General features: G+C 42.2%; 2 long non-coding RNA genes across 2 annotated transcripts; one reads left to right on the forward strand and one right to left on the reverse strand.

The window, feature by feature from the left end:
• Positions 1 to 9,191: 9,191 nt before the first annotated feature.
• LOC145429920 (uncharacterized) lies at positions 9,192 to 9,812 on the reverse strand. The gene is made up of 2 exons (XR_013910259.1): positions 9,709 to 9,812; positions 9,192 to 9,628 (listed from the first exon to the last, which is right to left on the reverse strand). It is a non-coding gene; the product is annotated as an uncharacterized LOC145429920 (long non-coding RNA).
• A 2,539-nt stretch (positions 9,813 to 12,351) lies between these two features.
• LOC145429921 (uncharacterized) lies at positions 12,352 to 13,679 on the forward strand. Its single transcript, XR_013910260.1, has 2 exons — positions 12,352 to 12,907; positions 12,993 to 13,679. It is a non-coding gene; the product is annotated as an uncharacterized LOC145429921 (long non-coding RNA).
• Positions 13,680 to 21,933: the final 8,254 nt, after the last annotated feature.

Below are 21,933 nucleotides of genomic sequence, written 5' to 3' on the forward strand. Positions count from 1 at the left end.
AGTCTGCAGTGCAAAGACGTCACCGAACACTGAGCGGTTTGTTTCAGCTTGTTTTATCAGAGGATCAGAGCTGTGGTGAGTCCCTGAATCTTCCTGTTATTGAAGCTTACAAGCACAGTTTGGTCGGTGCTGCAGTTTTCTCACAGTTAAACCTGCACATAAGAACATACAGAGCTTTAAGCTGTGGGTGATGAGGACAGATCACCTCAGACATCATCAGATCTACAGTGAAGTAAACATGAAGAGTCTCAGCTTCACAGTGGGACTGCTGCTCAGTGTTTACTCCTGCAATGCTGATTGTAAGTCTGTTAGCCTGCTTCCTGCTCCAGACATGATGAAAATGACACTAAAGATTTTTTTTTAAATAATTTCATTATTTAAATTGCAAATGGCTTCAGATATATTGTCTGTATTATCAATATCTTCATTAAACAGCATAAATGTGTGTCTGTGTGTATTACCACATTTATGATAAAAATATTATAAACATAATTGTTACCATCTAAATAAAATCACCCAATATTAGTAACCTCATTAAGTAGACATCGAAATAATCTTTATTTGTGTTAAATAAAAACTGCAGTTTCATATTTTGACAACCTTAATATGATATTGATCAGAAACACCAAAAAAGTGTATTATATATATAATAATGAATACTTCATTGATGCTCATGGGGAAATTACTCTCTCTGCATTTGACCCATTCACTCAGTGAAGCAGTGGGTAGCCACTAATCAGGTGCCCAGGGAGCAGTGTGTAGGGACGGTACCTTGCTCAGGGGTACCTCTGGGTAGCCGTTTGGTGGATTCGATCACCCGACCATGGGGCGACTACTCTACCCACTGAGCTATGCCTGCCTGCCCCAACTAAGCCATCCCTAGCTAGGGAAAGCTTAATATTATATATATACATACATGTGTAAAGTTGCCCATAATGGCAACCCATATATACGTATATATAAAAACACCCAGCACGCCCCTGCGGGCGGTTTATCCTTCAAGCTCAGGTCCTCTACCAGAGGCCTGGGAGCTTGAGGGTCCTGCGCAGTATCTTAGCTGTTCCCAGGACTGCGCTCTTCTGGACAGAGATCTCCGATGTTGTTCCCGGGATCTGCTGGAGCCACTCGCCTAGCTTGGGAGTCACCGCACCTAGTGCTCCGATTACCACGGGGACCACTGTTACCTTCACCCTCCACATCCTCTCGAGCTCTTCTCTGAGCCCTTGGTATTTCTCCAGCTTCTCGTGTTCCTTCTTCCTGATATTGCTGTCATTCGGAACCGCTACATCAATCACTACGGCCGTCTTCTTCTGTTTGTCTACCACCACTATGTCCGGTTGGTTAGCCACCACCATTTTGTCTGTCTGTATCTGGAAGTCCCACAGGATCTTAGCTCGGTCATTCTCCACCACCCTTGGGGGCATCTCCCATTTTGACCTCGGGACTTCCAGGTTATACTCGGCACAGATGTTCCTGTACACTATGCCGGCCACTTGGTTATGGCGTTCCATGTATGCCTTGCCTGCTAGCATCTTGCACCCTGCTGTTATGTGCTGGATTGTCTCTGGGGCATCTTTACACAGCCTACACCTGGGGTCTTGCCTGGTGTGATAGACCCCAGCCTCTATGGATCTTGTGCTCAGAGCTTGTTCTTGTGCTGCCATGATTAGTGCCTCTGTGCTGTCTTTCAGTCCAGCTTTGTCCAGCCACTGGTAGGATTTCTGGATATCAGCCACCTCCTCTATCTGCCGGTGGTACATACCGTGCAGGGGCCTGTCCTTCCATGATGGTTCCTCGTCTCCCTCCTCTTTCTTGGGTTTCTGCTGCCTGAGGTATTCACTGAGCACTCGGTCAGTTGGGGCCATCTTCCCAATGTATTCTTGGATGTTCCTTGTCTCATCCTGGACTGTGGTGCTGACACTCACCAGTCCCCGGCCCCCTTCCTTCCGCTTAGCGTACAGCCTCAGGGTGCTGGACTTGGGGTGAAACCCTCCATGCATGGTAAGGAGCTTTCTTGTCTTTATGTCAGTAGCTTCTATCTCCTCCTTTGGCCAGCCTATTACCCCAGCAGGGTACCTGATCACGGGCAGGGCGTACGTGTTGATGGCCCGGATCTTGTTCTTACCATTCAGCTGACTTCTCAGGACTTGCCTGACCCTCTGCAGGTACTTGGTGGTTGCAGCCTTTCTAGCGGCCTCTTCATGGTTCCCATTTGCCTGCGGGATCCCCAGGTACTTGTAACTGTCCTCTATGTCTGCAATGTTGCCTTCTGGTAGTTCAATCCCCTCAGTTCTGACTACCTTCCCTCTCTTTGATACCATCCGACTACACTTCTCCAGTCCGAACGACATTCCGATGTCATTGCTGTATAGCCTGGTAGTGTGGATCAGTGAATCGATGTCTCGTTCACTCTTGGCATACAGCTTGATGTCATCCATGTACAGGAGGTGGCTGACAACTGCTCCGTTCCGTAGTCGGTATCCGTAGCCAGTCTTGTTAATGATCTCACTGAGGGGGTTCAGGCCTATGCAGAACAGCAGTGGGGACAGAGCATCTCCTTGGTAGATCCCGCACTTGATGGTGACTTGTGCTATGGGCTTGGAGTTGGCCTCTAGTGTTGTACGCCACATCCCCATTGAGTTCCTGATGAAGGCTCTTAGGGTCCCATTGATCTTGTACAATTCTAGGCATTCCAGTATCCAGCTGTGGGGCATTGAGTCATAGGCCTTCTTGTAATCAATCCAGGCAGTGCACAGGTTGGTCAGTCTGGTCTTGCAGTCTCGGCTGATTGTTCTGTCTACCAGTAGCTGGTGTTTTGCGCCTCTGGTATTCTTGCCAATTCCTTTCTGTGTCCCGCTCATGTATTGACCCATGTGCCTGTTCATCTTAGCCGATATGATGCCTGACAGGAGCTTCCATGTAGTACTGAGGCAGGTTATTGGTCGGTAGTTGGAGGGGACCGGTCCCTTCTTGGGGTCCTTGGGGATCAGGACCGTCCGGCCTTCAGTTAGCCATTCCGGGTGTCTCTCGTTAACTAGCAGCTGGTTCATTTGTGCTGCCAGACGCTCGTGGAGTGCAGTCAGCTTCTTCAGCCAGTAGGCGTGAACCATGTCGGGCCCTGGTGCTGTCCAACTCTTCATACTGGAGACCCTTTCTTGGATATCTGCCACTGTGATGGTTACTGGACCCTGTTCAGGGAGGTCGCTGTGGTCTGCCCTCAGATCCTCTAGCCACTGAGCATTGCCGTTATGGGTTGCGTCCTTCTCCCATATGCTCTTCCAGTATTGCTCCGTCTCCAGCCTTGGTGGTGCTGTTCTCTTATTGTTCCCTTGCCACTGAGAGTACACCTTTGCTGGTTCTGTGGAGAACAGCTGGTTTATTCTCCTGCCTTCTATCTCTCTGGTGTACCTCCTCAAGTGGCTGGCCAAGGCTGTGAGTCTTTGCTTGGCAGTTTCCAAGGCCTCAGGTATGGACAGCTTGCTGTATTTCTTAGGCACCTTATTTGTCGCACCTTGCTGCAACTCCGTTAGTTGGCTAACCTCCCTCCGTGCTACTTTGATCTTGCCCTCTAGCCTCCTTCTCCATGGAGGGTACTGCCCCTTGTCGCTGTTCAACTTGTAGCCAAGCATCTCACTGATCACTGCTGCCGTATTGTAGATCAGCTTGTTAGTGTCGGTAATCGTGGTCGTAGGTATTGCCCGTAGTGCTGCATTAACATCATCTAGCAGACCTTCTGAGGGTACTTCACGTAATCTTGGTAACCGGCTACGGGGGATGCAGGTTTCAAGCTTGGCCATGATCCTATTTTTCAGGTCAGTTCCTCTCGCACTCAACGATCCTTCTCCTATCGTACTTGGGGCTATGTACCCAATCTCGGGTGGGGGTGATGATATCGCCCCCCTGACCTGACGTCCTGACTCCTCCTTGCCGTAGCATTTGTGTTGTACCTCGTCAATCTCTAGCTGTGAGAGCAGTCCCTTCTTTCGAATGTTGGAACACTGAGCTACTAGTTGTTTCGCCGTCATTGTGGATGTTGAGTATCGAAGAATCCATAGGTCCCTCATCCTATTCATGTAGCCCCTTCCGCCGGAGTTACTTGCGTAGTAGCATTCCAACAACGCCCTGTTTTCGTCTCTTGCCCACCGATGCCTTCTTGTTCCAGTAGCCCACTTTTCGTCAGGGTGCCCTGGTTCCTCAACACCTGACGCGGACCTTGTTGATCCGGGCGACGTCCGAGCCGGCATGCCTTCATATTTATCTGTCATACATATATATATATATATATATATATATATATATATATATATATATATATATATATATATATATATATATATATATATATATATATATATATATATATATATTTATTAGGGGTGCAACAATACTCGTATCGATATTGAACCGTTCGATACAGTGCAGTAAGATGACTGTAAAAACTGCTCTGACTGTGAGTGTCAGCACTGTCTGAAGATGAATTGGCACAAGCCTCATGTCTTAACTTTGCTTTGTTAAGGAGATATGACGATTTGAAAATGCCTCTCATTAGAGAGTTCCAGCTGTGATTTTGAACAAACTCTCCATTGACTTTCTATGGAGAGTTTTCAGACTTTGTGTTGCTCTGAGACGATTTGATAAACATCTGTAACTTCATTGGTTTCTGGTCAGGTCCACGGTTATTGTAAGAATGCTGTTATTCACCCACTGTTAAAAAAACCCCCAAAGCTTGACGCTTCTAGTAGCTACAGACCGATTTCAAAATTACCGTTCATTGCTAAGATTTTAGAAAAGGTTGAGGCTAAGCAGCTTATAGCTGTTCTAGATGAATACAGCATTCTGGATAAATTCCAGTCTGGTTTTTGTAGAGCTTATTCTACTGAAACTGCACTTATTAGGGTCTCCAGTGACATCCTGATGAATTATGATGCAGGAGAATGCTCTGCCTTGCTGATATAGGCTGAGACATTGGCTGGGTATATCAGGGTCTGCTTTGGACTGGTTGGCATCCTATCTGTGTGAACGATATTTTTCTGAACCTACCTCTAAGTACAGTTCCTCTTCTACTTCTCTTGAATATGGTGTGCCACAAGGCTCTGTTTTGGGGCCTTTATTGTTTTTGCTGTACATACTCCCTCTTCAGCACTTATTGAGCACTTTTAAAGATATTTCTTAACACTGCTATGCAGATGATATTCAGTTCTATATCTCCTTTAAGCCCCAAGATGTTTTCAAACTACAGATTTTTCATAGGTGCTTAGATTCCATTAGGGGATGGATGGCTGATAACTTTCTTCAGCTAAATGAGGAGAAAACTGAAGTCCTTGTTTGTGCTCCCAAAAAATTGGTACCTATGGTTATGGAAAACTTAGGCCCTCTTGCTACATTTGCCAAACCGTCTATCAGGAACCTTGGTGTAACTTTTGACTCTGCTCTGACTTTGGACACTCATGCTAATTTATTGGTTTGCTCCTGTTTTTATCATTTATAAAATATTGCTAAGCTGAGTCCCATTGTGTCACGCTCAGAACTAGAAATGGTCATCCATGCATTTGTCTCATCTCGTTTGGATTATTGTAATTCTTTGTTCACGTGTTTATGTAAAGCCTCTGTGGATCGTCTGCAAGATGTTCAGAATGCTGCCGCAAAGCTTCTGACCAAGTCTTCTAAATACTCTCACGTTACACCTCTGCTGATCCAGTTGCACTGGCTCCCCATAAAATTCAGAATCCACTTCAAGATTTTGACTTTGACATTCAGGGATCTGCATGGACAAGCACCAATCTATATCAGAGATCTTTTACATCCGTACATCCCCAGCAGGTCCCTGAGGTCATGTGATCAGGGGTTGCTGGTCGTCCAACATACGAGGCTGAAAACGAAAGGCGATAGAGCGTTTGTAACTGTGGCCCCCAGACTCTGGAACTCCCTTCTTTTGAGCCTGAGATCTGTGGACTCAGTGGTTTCATTTAAAAAACAGCTAAAAACTCATCTTTTTAAACTTGCTTTTGGTTGATTTCTGTTTTTCTGTTTTAGCTTTTCTGTGAAGCACTTTGTGATTTTTATCTTGAAAGGTGCAGTCCAAATAAAATTTTACTTACTTACTTTGCTCTCCATGTTTGAATGAGGAGAAACACACAAAAATTTCAAACAATTACTGCTGCTAATAACGTATGTCTTCTTCAAAATTTCCATCCACTTAAACATACAGACAAGCTTTTGACATTAAATTTTCATCTATCCATTCTCTTCCGCTTATTCTTGTCAGGGTCGAGGGTCTATCCCAGCAGTCTTAGGGGGAGAGGCAGGGCACACCCTGGACAGGTCAGCATTAAATTTTTAGTAATCAAATACACTATTTTGCCAAAAGTATTGACTCACCAATCCAAATCAGGTGTATAAAATCACCTTGCGAAAAGCCTTCCAAAAAGTTGAATCTGTTATAGCTGCACAGGGTGGCTGGTATTATATTAAACCCTATGAATTAAGAATGAGAAGTCACTTAAGTTCATATGTGTATGATGGCAGACGAGTGAATTGTCTTGGCAATATAGTTTATTCTGTGTAAAGGTGCTACCGCTCCTCAGTGGAGAGCGTGGGTGTTTGGTACGCAGAGGCCACAACTGAGAACAGGAAGGCTGCACAGAGGGTAATTACCACTGCCCAAAAAATCATGGGCTGCCCTCTGCCACCCCCGGAGGCAATCACTAGCTCCTCCTATCTCAGGAAAACCAGGGCCATCACAGCCCTGTTTGACCTTTGTACCCCAATTACTTTGGGCCTCTTAGCACCAACTGAGCATCATCTAAACACCACAGCCTATCATGTCCATCCCTTTATGACCTTGTAATGACTGCTTTCAGCAGGATAACACACCTTGCCATAAAACTCAAATGATCTTAAACTGGTTTCTGGGACATGAAAGTTTGTTCACTGTACTCAAATGGCCTCCACAGTCATCACATCTCAGTTCAATAGAGCATCTTTGAGATGTGGTGGAGCAGGAAATATATATCATGAATGTGCAGCTGATAAATCTGCAGTAATGTATGTGTTGCTGCCGCAACAACATGGACCAAAGAATAAGAGGAATGTTAAATCACCTTGTTATACCTGAGTCACAGAGAGTGAGCAGTGAGTGTATATTTCAGTATTAATGGAAAATATTCATAAACCTGACCAGTTTAGAACAAAGGGACATTTGAAATTTGAAAAACAAAACAAAGTCTCATCTTGTAATTTGATTCACTTGCACAAACACAGGTTGAACTCAAGGTTGTCTTTATAGTAGCCCTGTCAATTTATTAAATGCCATACAATAATCCACCCACTCACACGCTCTAAAAGATTTTAATTTACACTTGTTAGTAAAATCAACACCTGTAAATAGTCCTAACAGTGAACAGTGAAATGCAGAAGAAAGAAACCTCTTTTAACAGGAAGACAGCTCCAGAAGCATGAGCTCAGAGGCAATGTCAGGGTGAGGGTAAAGAGAAGAGAGGAAACAGGAGAGCTCTTAAAGACAAGACAGAGCCCTGAAGCGGGAGAATGAAAACATAAAAACACTGCAGGTAGAGAATGAAAAGGTTCAAACTCCAGCAACTATTCTAGCTTTAAAAAGCAGCCTTATAAGGAGCCTGAAGCATTTCTGTCGTTGGCATTCAGCAGGATCCCAGTAACTTCATGATGTCCTAATTGTGGCATTTGATAAGTTATTTTATTGTCTACTTCACAGTTGACACAGTGCTTTGATCCTAGGTCCTGGGCCCTATTTCAGGAAGCCGATTTAGAAAACTCAGAGTTAAAAATGATACGCAGGGTTGAGTAACCCCGAACTGTCCAACTCGGAATATTCGGTTTCAGAAAGGCTGATAACAATTAGTTCAGTCAACGCGGAGTTGCTTTAACCCCAAGTTAAGCGCGCGGACGAGGATACATAAAGCCCTGATAAGCGGAGCACAGATTAAGCGAGTCACCATGGAGACGGAGGGAAAGAAGGCGCGGTCAATGTATTTTACAGCGCTTGAGGCCGAAATTCTGATGGCAGCATATGCCGATAACATGCAAATTCCGCGGAAAAAAGTAACACAGCCTCAGCTGCAAAAGAAAGTGAGCATGCATGGCAAAACATAGCCGACAGAGTCAATGCATGAGTGTTAATTTAAACATTGATCGAGGGATTTCCACCCATTTAACACGTTATTTTATCATATGTTATTTTATTTGTTATTTTATACATTTTATTTTGTGACGTGATGTGAGCGCAGGTGCAACCCAACAGGCCCCAAACGTTCCTGGCAGCAAGTAAAAATGAAATATAAAAATATAGTCCAAACAGGTAAGGTGTAATTGTATTATGAGCCATAGTGCTTGGTCTGTGTGTCCCATGTAAATCAATTGCAGTTAGAGGCTACATTAATTTTCTTTCTGTAAGCAGTTATTGAAATTATCTGAGCACATTACAAGTACATATTTGCTTACTCTGTATGCTCAAATGTGGCCCGTTATAGCCAACAGAAAAAAAGCGGAGGCCCGAAAAACAGGTGGGGGTCCTCCACCACCACCACTCACAGAGGCTGAGCAGTTGGCCCTCAGCCAAAACAGTGGGCGCCCTGTGGCCGAAGGCATCTCTGCGGGGACATCCTCTGAGTCAGTAACCCCGCAAGACACAAGTGCCTACATAAGGGGTAAATCCAAAATAATACATGATGTGCATACATCCTTTCTTCACAGTCACCTTTGCAGTGCTACTCATTCATTTGATAAACTCTTTACCATGATGGATTATTTTGTAGTGAAGTTATATTCCTACTGATTTTGCCTTGCCTCAGTCTTGGTTGTCTTTGAGAGCATAATGACAATGAAGTGTAAGGTGATTGGTATGTTTGTTAATTGCCATTTGGTCCCTTGTAAGTTATAAGTGACCTGTATAAACCTCATATTCTATCAGTTGATGGTGGTGGTGTACTGCATCTGGTGCAGCCTCCTGTTGAGCCAGACCAACATGCAGTTGTGAGTAATACTCCACAGATTATATGAGTTTACAGTAGAACAGCAATATTGTTTATTTCTTTACTACAGGAAAATAATGAAGAAACATTGACAGCTGTTACAGAGGAGGAAGCAACAGAGACACTTTATGAGGTTTACATCTTTTAATACTTTGTGTACAGGAAACACAGGCGACCAATAAAGCCAGTTGAACAAAAAATCTGTTTATTCTTCTTTCAACATGTTGAGGTGATGGGTCAAAAGAAATGATTGTGACATATGGTGTCTCTGACTGCTCTTCCATCTTGTATGTCCGTGGGAGGGTCAGGATGTTCATGGTTTGGATCACTGCTGATGTTTGGTTCAGAAGGACAGTGTTCTCCTCTAATTGTGGCAATGTTGTGAAGAATCACACATGCCACAATAATGTCACATGCCCTTTCTGGGGTGACCCTGAGTCTTTGCAGGCACTGGAACCGGGCCTTAAGCATTCCGATAGTCATTTCAACTCTGGCTCTTGTCCTGCAATTAGCCAGATTATATCGCTGCTGTGGGCCCGGTTCAGGGTCAGGGTAAGGGGTAAGCAAATAGGGTAAACATGGATACCCCCTATCACCAAGCAAGTAGCCAGTGAACTCTCCTAAGACAGAAGGATACACTTCAGTTCAAATGTCCCTGAAGCAATTGGTCTTTATATATTTTAAAGTATTCTCAACTCACCATGTCCAAATTTTGTGCTCAGTGTACATTCACGGAATATTTGTGAGTCATGGACAGAGCCTGGCCGCTTGGCTTCCACATTTGTGATAATGTTGGCAGCATCACATATGATCTTCACAGTGCAGAGAACACGAATTAGCATCCATTACTATAATGAAATAATTTGTTAGTTTGAAATGCTACAGGGAACTATGTACCTGCACATTAATGCTGTGGAAAGACTTCCTGTTCACATAGTCTCCTTCATTTACTGAAGGAGCAATGATTGGAATGTGAGTGCCATCTATACAGCCAATCACGCCTGGGAACCCTGAAAATAAATGTGAAATTTAAGTAGTAGTCCAAGTATCACCACATCATGAATTAAGTTTTGTTCATCCTGCTACCTGCAATTTTGTGGCATCCCTCTTTGATAAATCTTGTGGGTCTATGACCGGGGAACACCACAGACGAGTACAGGAGACGTTTCAGTGCAACTGTAACATTCCTGACTGCCCGACAGACGGTAGCCTTGGAAACGTGCTCAGCGTCACCAATATTATACAGAAAGCTCCCGTTTGCAAAAAACCGAAGTGCAATACAAATAATATGTAATGAACTGAGAGAATGTCCGCGATGTGTCACATGCGTAATATATGGCCTGAGGATGTTATCCAAATAACTTATAGATTGTGCTGAGAAACGGTGACGTTCGCACAGAAAATCATCAGGAAATGATAAAATGTCCAAACGCGCTCTAATCACTCTCTCCCGGCGGAGAGCTCTGCGGAGAATTTGGGCTTCACGATCTACTGGCTCTTCAAGGAAGCACGCCATGTCCGACACTTCCTACAGTCAGGTTTCCGACAAAGGGGCGGAGACAGTCAGGGTTAGTTGTAGTAAACCTGCTAGGGGGCAGGTTAGCTTCACGGAGTGTGTCGTCATAGTGACTCACCGAGGCTTCATCTGAACTCTCTTTGTGAAACCGAAAACCCAGAGTTTTCGTTAACTCAGGGTATACTTACTCAGTTTTTCCACTAAACCGGCTTCCTGAAACAGGGCCCTGGGAAATAAAGACACAATGAGACAAAGTTACTTTCTTTATCAAACGTGTACACGGGTGAGCTGCCAAGAACAACTCACACCATGCACAGTGGCTTGGTAATTTTTATAGGCACAGAGCACAGAGACAGTGAGAACAGGATAACAAATAATAAACAGATAAAATAAAACAACTCCATATATGGTGCTAGTCTCGTCAGCAGAGAGCTAGGGAAGATAAAACAATCTAAAACAATGTGTCCCAGAAACAAGATGTGTTTGCTGGGAAAGTCTAAAAAGATAATTCTAAACTAATCTAACCATAGGCAAAGGGCAGACAAAAGGCATCTTTGTACATTTAAAAGAAGGTAAAGAAACATAGAATCATTTTTCCTGTAACATTCCCTCCTGTTTTAACTTATTTTAAATGTATACAACAATTGTCTGTGAAGGTTATTTATTAAGTATCTTAAGCAATTTTTTAATTTTCAAAATGTCAGCATAGCAGAAATGGAAGTCATTTGGTCTAAAGAATAAAACAAAAGAAAATAATAAAAGAAAAACATAGTAAATGAAAATCATAGTAAATGAAATAACAAGTGGAATAAACAAAAAATAATAAAACTAAAGCTACAAAAAATAAAGGATAAAAACCTTATATTTTAAAACGAAAACTACAAAAAATAAAAGGATGAAAACTAAAATGAAAACTTTGTATTTAAAAATGATGAAAACCTAATATGTAAAATGAAAACTTCAAAACATACAAGGATGAAAACCTTATATTTAAAATTATGCAAACCTTAAATTGAAAACTTTATATGTAAAATAATGAAAACCTCAAAAAATAAAGGATGAGAACTTCAAAAAATAAAAGGGTGAAAACCTTATATTGTACCTGCATAAACTACTAATGTGTTAATCAGTGCATGATCACTTGACAAGTCATTTTTAATCACCACGTCATTTATTAGCAGCTAGTACAAGTTCTCCTCTAACAGAATTGCAACGGGATGTTGTTCTTCTTGAGGCACGGCAACATAAGCAGTCATTGTAGTTGTTATCATCTTTGAAATCATTACTCTTAGGCATGGCAACACACACAACACTAATATGAGCAGTGCTATCATGATGAGACCTAGAAGGAAAAATGGCTTTGCTACAGCAGCCAGCCATGAACCGCTGAACAGCCAGTCAAGCCAGCCTTGTGCTGTAGCTGCTCCAGGTGTGTGGTCAGTGACATATTTTTGCAGAGCGGTCAAATTCTGCAAAGCTTCATAAATGTCTCCTCCAGTTTCGTATCCATCAGGGATAAAAGTGCAACATGTTAACAGGGCCCTGTTTCAGGAAGCCGGTTTAGTGGAAAAACTGAGTAAGTATACCCTGAGTTAACGAAAACTCTGGGTTTTCGGTTTCACAAAGAGAGTTCAGATGAAGCCTCAGTGAGTCACTATGACGACACACTCCGTGAAGCTAACCTGCCCCCTAGCAGGTTTACTACAACTAACCCTGACTGTCTCCGCCCCTTTGTCGGAAACCTGACTGTAGGAAGTGTCGGACATGGCGTGCTTCCTTGAAGAGCCAGTAGATCGTGAAGCCCAAATTCTCCGCAGAGCTCTCCGCCGGGAGAGAGTGATTAGAGCGCGTTTGGACATTTTATCATTTCCTGATGATTTTCTGTGCGAACGTCACCGTTTCTCAGCACAATCTATAAGTTATTTGGATAACATCCTCAGGCCATATATTACGCATGTGACACATCGCGGACATTCTCTCAGTTCATTACATATTATTTGTATTGCACTTCGGTTTTTTGCAAACGGGAGCTTTCTGTATAATATTGGTGACGCTGAGCACGTTTCCAAGGCTACCGTCTGTCGGGCAGTCAGGAATGTTACAGTTGCACTGAAACGTCTCCTGTACTCGTCTGTGGTGTTCCCCGGTCACAGACCCACAAGATTCATCAAAGAGGGATGCCACAAAATTGCAGGTAGCAGGATGAACAAAACTTAATTCATGATGTGGTGATACTTGGACTACTACTTAAATTTCACATTTATTTTCAGGGTTCCCAGGCGTGATTGGCTGTATAGATGGTACTCACATTCCAATCATTGCTCCTTCAGTAAATGAAGGAGACTATGTGAACAGGAAGTCTTTCCACAGCATTAATGTGCAGGTACATAGTTCCCTGTAGCATTTCAAACTAACAAATTATTTCATTATAGTAATGGATGCTAATTCGTGTTCTCTGCACTGTGAAGATCATATGTGATGCTGCCAACATTATCACAAATGTGGAAGCCAAGTGGCCAGGCTCTGTCCATGACTCACAAATATTCCGTGAATGTACACTGAGCACAAAATTTGGACATGGTGAGTTGAGAATACTTTAAAATATATAAAGACCAATTGCTTCAGGGACATTTGAACTGAAGTGTATCCTTCTGTCTTAGGAGAGTTCACTGGCTACTTGCTTGGTGATAGGGGGTATCCATGTTTACCCTATTTGCTTACCCCTTACCCTGACCCTGAACCGGGCCCACAGCAGCGATATAATCTGGCTAATTGCAGGACAAGAGCCAGAGTTGAAATGACTATCGGAATGCTTAAGGCCCGGTTCCAGTGCCTGCAAAGACTCAGGGTCACCCCAGAAAGGGCATGTGACATTATTGTGGCATGTGTGATTCTTCACAACATTGCCACAATTAGAGGAGAACACTGTCCTTCTGAACCAAACATCAGCAGTGATCCAAACCATGAACATCCTGACCCTCCCACGGACATACAAGATGGAAGAGCAGTCAGAGACACCATATGTCACAATCATTTCTTTTGACCCATCACCTCAACATGTTGAAAGAAGAATAAACAGATTTTTTGTTCAACTGGCTTTATTGGTCGCCTGTGTTTCCTGTACACAAAGTATTAAAAGATGTAAACCTCATAAAGTGTCTCTGTTGCTTCCTCCTCTGTAACAGCTGTCAATGTTTCTTCATTATTTTCCTGTAGTAAAGAAATAAACAATATTGCTGTTCTACTGTAAACTCATATAATCTGTGGAGTATTACTCACAACTGCATGTTGGTCTGGCTCAACAGGAGGCTGCACCAGATGCAGTACACCACCACCATCAACTGATAGAATATGAGGTTTATACAGGTCACTTATAACTTACAAGGGACCAAATGGCAATTAACAAACATACCAATCACCTTACACTTCATTGTCATTATGCTCTCAAAGACAACCAAGACTGAGGCAAGGCAAAATCAGTAGGAATATAACTTCACTACAAAATAATCCATCATGGTAAAGAGTTTATCAAATGAATGAGTCGCACTGCAAAGGTGACTGTGAAGAAAGGATGTATGCACATCATGTATTATTTTGGATTTACCCCCTATGTAGGCACTTGTGTCTTGCGGGGTTACTGACTCAGAGGATGTCCCCGCAGAGATGCCTTCGGCCACAGGGCGCCCACTGTTTTGGCTGAGGGCCAACTGCTCAGCCTCTGTGAGTGGTGGTGGTGGAGGACCCCCACCTGTTTTTCGGGCCTCCGCTTTTTTTCTGTTGGCTATAACGGGCCACATTTGAGCATACAGAGTAAGCAAATATGTACTTGTAATGTGCTCAGATAATTTCAATAACTGCTTACAGAAAGAAAATTAATGTAGCCTCTAACTGCAATTGATTTACATAGGACAAACAGACCAAGCACTATGGCTCATAATACAATTACACCTTACCTGTTTGGACTATATTTTTATATTTCATTTTTACTTGCTGCCAGGAACGTTGGGGGCCTGTTGGGTTGCACCTGCGCTCACATCACGTCACAAAATAAAATGTATAAAATAACAAATAAAATAACATATGATAAAATAACGTGTTAAATGGGTGGAAATCCCTCGATCAATGTTTAAATTAACACTCATGCATTGACTCTGTCGGCTATGTTTTGCCATGCATGCTCCCTTTCTTTTGCATCTGAGGCTGTGTTACTTTTTTTCTGAGAAATTTGCATGTTATCGGCATATGCTGCCATCAGAATTTCGACCTCAAGCGCTGTAAAATACATTGACCGCGCCTTCTTTCCCTCCGTCTCCATGGTGACTCGCTTAATCTGTGCTCCGCTTATCAGGGCTTTATGTATCCTCGTGCGCGTGCTTAACTTGGGGTTAAAGCAACTCCACGTTGACTGAACTACTTGTTATCAGCCTTTCTGAAACCGAATATTCCGAGTTGGACAGTTCGGGGTTACTCAACCCTGAGTATCGTTTTTCACTCTGAGTTTTCTAAACCGGCTTCCTGAAACAGGGCCCTGGTCAGCAGGAATTTCATCCTCACATTTTGTCTAATTTGTCAAACTGGGGAACATTGTCAAAGCACCGTCATTCATCTTAACTCACTGACATTTATTCACATCATCTGCTGAAGAGCTGCTGACTGTACAGATGCAGATAACCCTCGCAGCCATAGAGGGACCTCTAGCTACAAGCTCAGTCTCAGTTGGAGAGAATTAAAATCACCTGTTGTTTTTTATCGAGCATTTCTGAAAACATGACTGGATTTCATGTAGGTTACACAGAAAACTCAAAGCACTGAAAACAGAAAATGGACAACAAAGCAAACAAAAAATAAAGAAAGAGGAGTCAGTGTTTCAGTGTGTGCAACAGAGCTGGAAGACGTGCTGAATGAAATGGGAATTACACACAGATATACAGATATACATGTATACTTATATACATGTTAACACTGACATTTAATGTTTTAACCAAATTGGGACTCTAATATTATGACTTTTAATGGAAACATCTGAAATCAGTACACCTCTCTTCAGTAATATTAACAGTATTTAAGCAGGTAAAGTATGCAGAGGTTCAGCAGCTCTTCATGTTTACAAAGACACTTTATGGAGTGGCTGATGTATTTCTGCTGGAGTTATTCATCGATGCTGCAGCAGATGCTTGAAGTGTTAATTGTTTCTTTGTCTCTTGTTTGATAAATTGAGTCATTTCACAGTCTGCCTCACACAGTACTCCCCTCTGAGTGTCTCAATCCTGCAGAAAAATCTGTATGATTACTCTGGATCAAAGTCACAGATTTGACTGAATGCTTCACTGTGGAGGATAACACACTTGTGTAGTTGAAAGACACTGAAGAACCTTCAGCACCACTAATAAAAGATTTAAGTGGATGTATGTTAATATTTGAAGGTGTAAAATCACTCTGGAAAAAGAACGGTTCAATAACCATGATGTTCATGCACATGACTTCTGACCACAACTGTACTGAAGTTACTGAGATCATCACTGGTCTGAAACACGCAAAAGTCAGCCTGTGACCACAGCAAACAAGCTTAACTTCAGCTCTCCGGGATCTCTGCTGGTAGTTTGAAGATAATTCGTGTGAATTTATTGCAATAAACAATATCTAATATGACAGAAGTTTGATGAACTTTCATCTTTGCTCAGTCTATTTGCTTGTCCAAGCTAAAGCATTCATCTGCTCACTACTCTACTACTCAACACTCTCACAGTCTGTTCTCTAAAACCTAAAAGAGGAATTATGGATTTGATCAACTGGTCCCTGAATGAAATTGACACCCACTTCTCAAAGAGAAGTCTGGGCTCGGGAGAGCCCGAGTGTCCTGGAGGGACGTTCCCTGCCGAATACACCATGGACGGGTGGCATAACTGGAGGGTCGTGTGCCTGGCGGGACTGTCGATCAAGGACATTAAAGACATCTACCTTTTCGGAACCATGATAACTTGCTGATCAGAGCTGGCTTGGCCCTGGCTTATCAAAGATTAAAGAAAGCAGAATTAGCTGTTCAAAACCCCACAAGGCTGCATGCTGTGATTGAAGCAATGGGACGGGTCGTGACTTCTCAAAATGGGCTCATTGAATGCAGCATGGATAAGATCTCAGAGAAGCTCACGGCTCTCCAACAGGAGATTAAGATGGACTGCCAGATCAGCTATGCAGTTGTTCGCACTAAAGGAATACCACCATCATTTCATGCAGCTACCATATTGGCGCCAGCTGTGGTCTCAAGGTTGGAGCTGAACATAACAAATTCTCACCCTGATAACAGACGGTGTTTAGACTGTTCCTTCCTATCCTACGCAAGGCCACCTGGGTCGGCTGGAAGACTGTTTACTTCGCCTGGCTGGGCGAAGGACACTCTCTCAGCTAAACTCAGGACACACACACACACACACACACACACATACACTGATACACACTCACCCCCCCCTCCCTTTTCAAACGCCTTCGATGCTTGTCCCCACCCGGGGCAGATGGCGGGTCGACTGGACCAGTGCAGACATGCTGCAGGACCGGATGTGCTGTCTACACCAGCTCTCTCTTACACTTACCCACCCCTGTTGCTTGTCTTGTGTTTCTGTGGTGTATTGACTGTCATGTGCTTTTTGTGCTGGGGTGTTTTTTTCTGTCCTCAAACTGTTCTCCCATTAGGATGTGACAAACATGGACACAAGGATGAACTAATTATTTGTGGTGTTTCATTTTATAGGTTGCTTTGACTAATTCTGACTATACACAAACTGTATGCAATGAAATTGTATGTATTATTGGGTTTTTATCCTAGAGGTCAAAGGTCAACTACAACCCAAATTTTGTAAAATGTGGAATGCTGTGTAAACAAAAAAACTAAACAAAAAAGGAAGCAATGATTTCAAGATCACAGGCCCACGTTTGCTACTCTGAGCATCTGCTTTACTTTAATAACAGTCTGTAAACATCTGGGAGCTGAAGAGAGCAGCTGCTGGAGTTTTGGGAGAGCAATGTTGTCCCATCCTTGTCTGAGAGGATTCTAGCTGCTCAGCTCTTCTTCTTTGTCTTATATTTTGTTTCATGAAGGGTTAAATGTTTCAACTGATGAATGGTCTGGACCACTCCTTCTATTCATTTATGAATATGAAAATAAAACCTTTAAAAAAAATCTGACCTGTATTAAACCCGATTCTTTGATCCCCATGATAGCACAGAGAAAACCCGACTCAGCAGTGGTCAAACCATTTATAATTCTTTATTCAATCATCTTCCAGAAGAGAGAGCCCTGCACAGCCCAAAGCCAGTTGCAGAATCTCTAACATTAGAAGCTAAAAATGTGTCTCATATAGGTGTTATTTTGGTACTTTACATGTCACTAGAGATGGCACGATACCACTTTTTTATGTCCGATACCGATATCATAAATTTGGATATCTGCCGATACCGATATGAATCCGATATAGTGTTTTTTAATCAACAAAACTGTTTTTTTAAATATCTTGCTGCATTTTGTAGAAGTTCATACTCAAGTTTAAAACAACAACTACACTAAAGCTATTCTGTTATACCTGTATACAAAAAAAATATTTCATAGTTCAGCAATACTGATCAATCTAATAAACTTAAACCTACACCATCCTCCCTATTCTGGTATTTTAAAGAGTACTTAGCGTAAATATTAAGCAACCTAACTAATAGGGTTCCAACTCCCAGCAACAACAAAAATAAATAAATAAAAAATAGGGAACCACCCCTCACGCGCCACCTCATGATGCTTAATCGACGTAATCAACCTTAATTTGATGCAGTGTGAAAAAAAATGCACAGAAATCAATTATTTTTCAAGAAATATTAAATAGATTCAACATCTTTCTTCAACAAAATTGCAGACTGCACAGATGGTACCTTCCCAAAGGAAAAAGTACTATAGCTTACTAGGGTATATTAGACTTAATAGTCACTATATACAGTAATTGACTTCTATTCATTTTACATCAAATTAAAACTTTGGGTGTCAGATAATTATTTATTAAAAGCTAGACATTTTAAATGAGAATAAGAAAGAAAAGTATGTCTTTGTGCCCCCTTTTCCCTGTTAATGCCCTATCGGCCCCCCTGGCTAAACTTTGCTAGATCCGCCCCTGCACAGTTACCAGCGTCAGCTACGTAGAAAAAGATCCTCGAGTAGAAAGTAATATTAAATAAATTCTAACAACAGCTTATCAAGCTTAAACGTGCTGCTGTTGTTCAGCCGCTGGTTTCCTCTTTCTGGTGCAAAGTGGGCCAAAAGCAAACCAGAGAGACGGACTCGCGACAGAAAAGCCGATCAGCTGATCGTTAAGCAGTTTCATGATTGAAGTAGCAGCAAGAAGAGGCAGTCGCTTGTTAAGCTTAATGCAGGAATGCTTTACAAACATTCAGAGATGGACTTACACACTTGCTTTACTTCTCTCGGGGTAACTTTGTCGGAGATGAAATGCCGGGTTGCTAGCGAAGCTCCACATGCTATCCAGACCACCGACAGGTCCGCATGCCACAGCCGCTCTATCACGTGATGCATACTGCTCCGAGTGCTAACGTTCTGAGGTGAGTTACGGCGTGTTGCAAGTTTTGTGAGGTGCTTTTGTGATATTTAATGGATCGGATTACATTTTTTATTTTTCTCCGATATCCGATCCAGTAATTTAGGTCAGTATCGGACCGATACCGATACGTAATATCGGATCGGTCCATCTCTACATGTCACACATAGTTTCAATATAAACAACTCCTTATATGTTACTAGTTCCACTTTTTCTGTCTGGTTTCCTGTATTTATTAATATGCTTGTACAGCTCTACACTAACTTGCTGTTTTTCAGTCTGGCTGAGCACTTAGTTTGTGAGTCAGAAATGGCTTTGTTTTACAAGCAGTAGCGGTTTTAGATACGGGCGACACGGGCGGTTGCCCGGGGTGGCATCGTGGTGGGGGGCGGCATCACGGGCATCGGCAAAACAAAAACAAAAAAATGCTCGTACTCATGCTGCCCCGACGTCAGCCAGCGCATATTGGGAATGGTACAGGCACCGATCGGTTTTCTATCACCCATTTGCTGGGAGTAAGGGCGCCCTTCGTTTGCGAGGTGCGCCTGCTGCTTGCGGCACAGGGAGGAGAGGGCGGGGCGGCGGGGGATTTTCTGACCGGCTTGAGCAGCATCTAATAACCAACTCGCAAAGTAAAACAAAATAAAAACAAACCAACAAACACGAAAACACCAGACATGATACAGACTTATAATTTGCACCAATGTTTTTTCGAAATTCTATACACGAAAATTGAGCGCGAGAGCCCTCGGTGCGCCTGCTCGCTGCTGAAGTCAAAGTAAACTTTATTGTCATCACCGCTACATACAGTCCAATTTAAAGAGAGACGAGACGACGAGGCTCCAGTTACAGCAGTGCAAGTAAACAAACAATAACTATAAGAAGAGTAAGAAAATAAATATACAGGTTAGGACTCGGGGTAAAGGGCTCAATAACAATTTAAAATTTATAATTTACAGTTTGATGATTTAAAGTCTCACACACAACCCGTCGAAAGGGGAGGGGCCCTGCTGCTTCCAAATAGAGCACATTTCATTCATAATGATGTAAATCCAAGCCCATTATTTATTCGTGATTTGAATCCTGGGTTGTGTGAAATCTGAGAAATGCACCCCAGACAAAGTGAATCTGTGAACTAAGGTGTAGGTGTGTTAGATTATGTTGTGGTGATCCTCGGGTTGGGGGATTTGTGTTCATACTGGAGTGCAAAATTAAAACCAATGGAAGATGGACAAGAAAAGTTCAAAGCCATCAGGTGCTCGGTTTAGAAAAAAGAGAAAAGAAGAGGAGGAGAAACGAGCAAAAGATGCAGGTAAGCAGATGTGTGATTGGATAATGGCAGGTCATCCTGAAACAATCAGAATCCGAATACTTTATTAATCCCTAAGGAAATTATGTGCGTTACAGTTGAAGAAGAAATGGTAAAAATAGTAACAGTAACAGACTAAACTCCAAACTATACATTATGTTACAGATTTTAGTATTAATTAGGCATTGTCAATTGTTGATTTGTCCTGTTCTCATTGTATGACGAATTATGATGGCTGTTTGGTAGCCGTTTGCATACTATGCATACTCTCTCTCTCTCTTCATATGTGTGTGTGTGTGTGTACAACAGTTTTATGTTAATGCACAATCCTTAATATGTTTTGTCTGTGTGTGTGTGTGTGTGTGTGTGGGGGGGGGGGGGGGGGGGGGCAGAGGGAGTGTTCGCCCAGGGCGCCAAGCAGGCTAGGACTGCCATTGTCCTTAACACCTGCTAAATAAAACACACTTAGCAGCACCACATAGTCTGTTCAGTTTTCACACTGCACTTGTGTAAGAAAGCATTTGTGCAGATAAACAAGTTTAACTTTCGAGCAGCTCAGGAAAGTTTTCCCTTTTCAGATAATGGGTTTGTAAAATGTCTTCTTAGTCCCATAGTGCACATTCACCTTCACCTGTACAAACTCTACTGACAAAACTTTTATAACCAGCATTCAGATCAATTTCAAAAATTAGGCCATTAAAACACACTTTTACATTCACAGTCAGAGTCGTTTAGTTTTATGAAATGAAACTTTAATGAAGAATAAAGCAGAGCGATACAGAGTGATGTATAAATGCTTCAGATATACTGTAGCTGCGTAACAATGAAGACAGTGAAAAAAATGAAAATGATGAAAAATGATTTACTACTTGTTATATATACAGCTGGATCCAAAAGTATGAGAACATCTCTAATTTGTGCACAATTTTCATCTGAATCTGGAAATAATCTGAAAGTCTGAGGAATCAAAACCATTTAAAACTGTCTTTAATTTTGTGTTAGAGATTAGTGCCAGGAAAATGAGTGTGTAAGGAGATAAATAGCAGAGGAAGTGAAACCACAGTGGATCAAACCTGCAAGGAGACTTTAAGTCTGGAGGTGGTTTTGTATTTCTGTGGTTCTTAAGCACTTTCACTTTGCTGTAATATCATTTACAGATGATCAAGGACGGAAGAAATGTCATGAAGTGCCACAGTCGAGCTCACGAAGTGCTTTAGAATGACCCGTTGTTAAGTATGTTTGATTTCATTCACCTGTGGCAACAAGACTGAAAACACCTGAATTCAAAGAGTCCCAATACTTTTGTCCATATACTAAATACTGAAATTTATTTATCTGAGGTTTAAAATTTTACCCAAAAAGTTAAACTGAATTTGTGATTTGTAAACATTTGAAAACACAGAAAAAATAAATTCATTCTCCCTTCATTAAAAGTTACAGTATTTAAGCGAGTAAGTTATGCAGAGGTTTGAAACTGCAGCATTGCCTCGAGTCTACAAAGCAGTTTTATGC

This window comes from Astatotilapia calliptera, chromosome 7, assembly GCF_964374335.1.
Source record: "Astatotilapia calliptera chromosome 7, fAstCal68.1, whole genome shotgun sequence".
NCBI lineage: Eukaryota > Metazoa > Chordata > Actinopteri > Cichliformes > Cichlidae > Astatotilapia > Astatotilapia calliptera.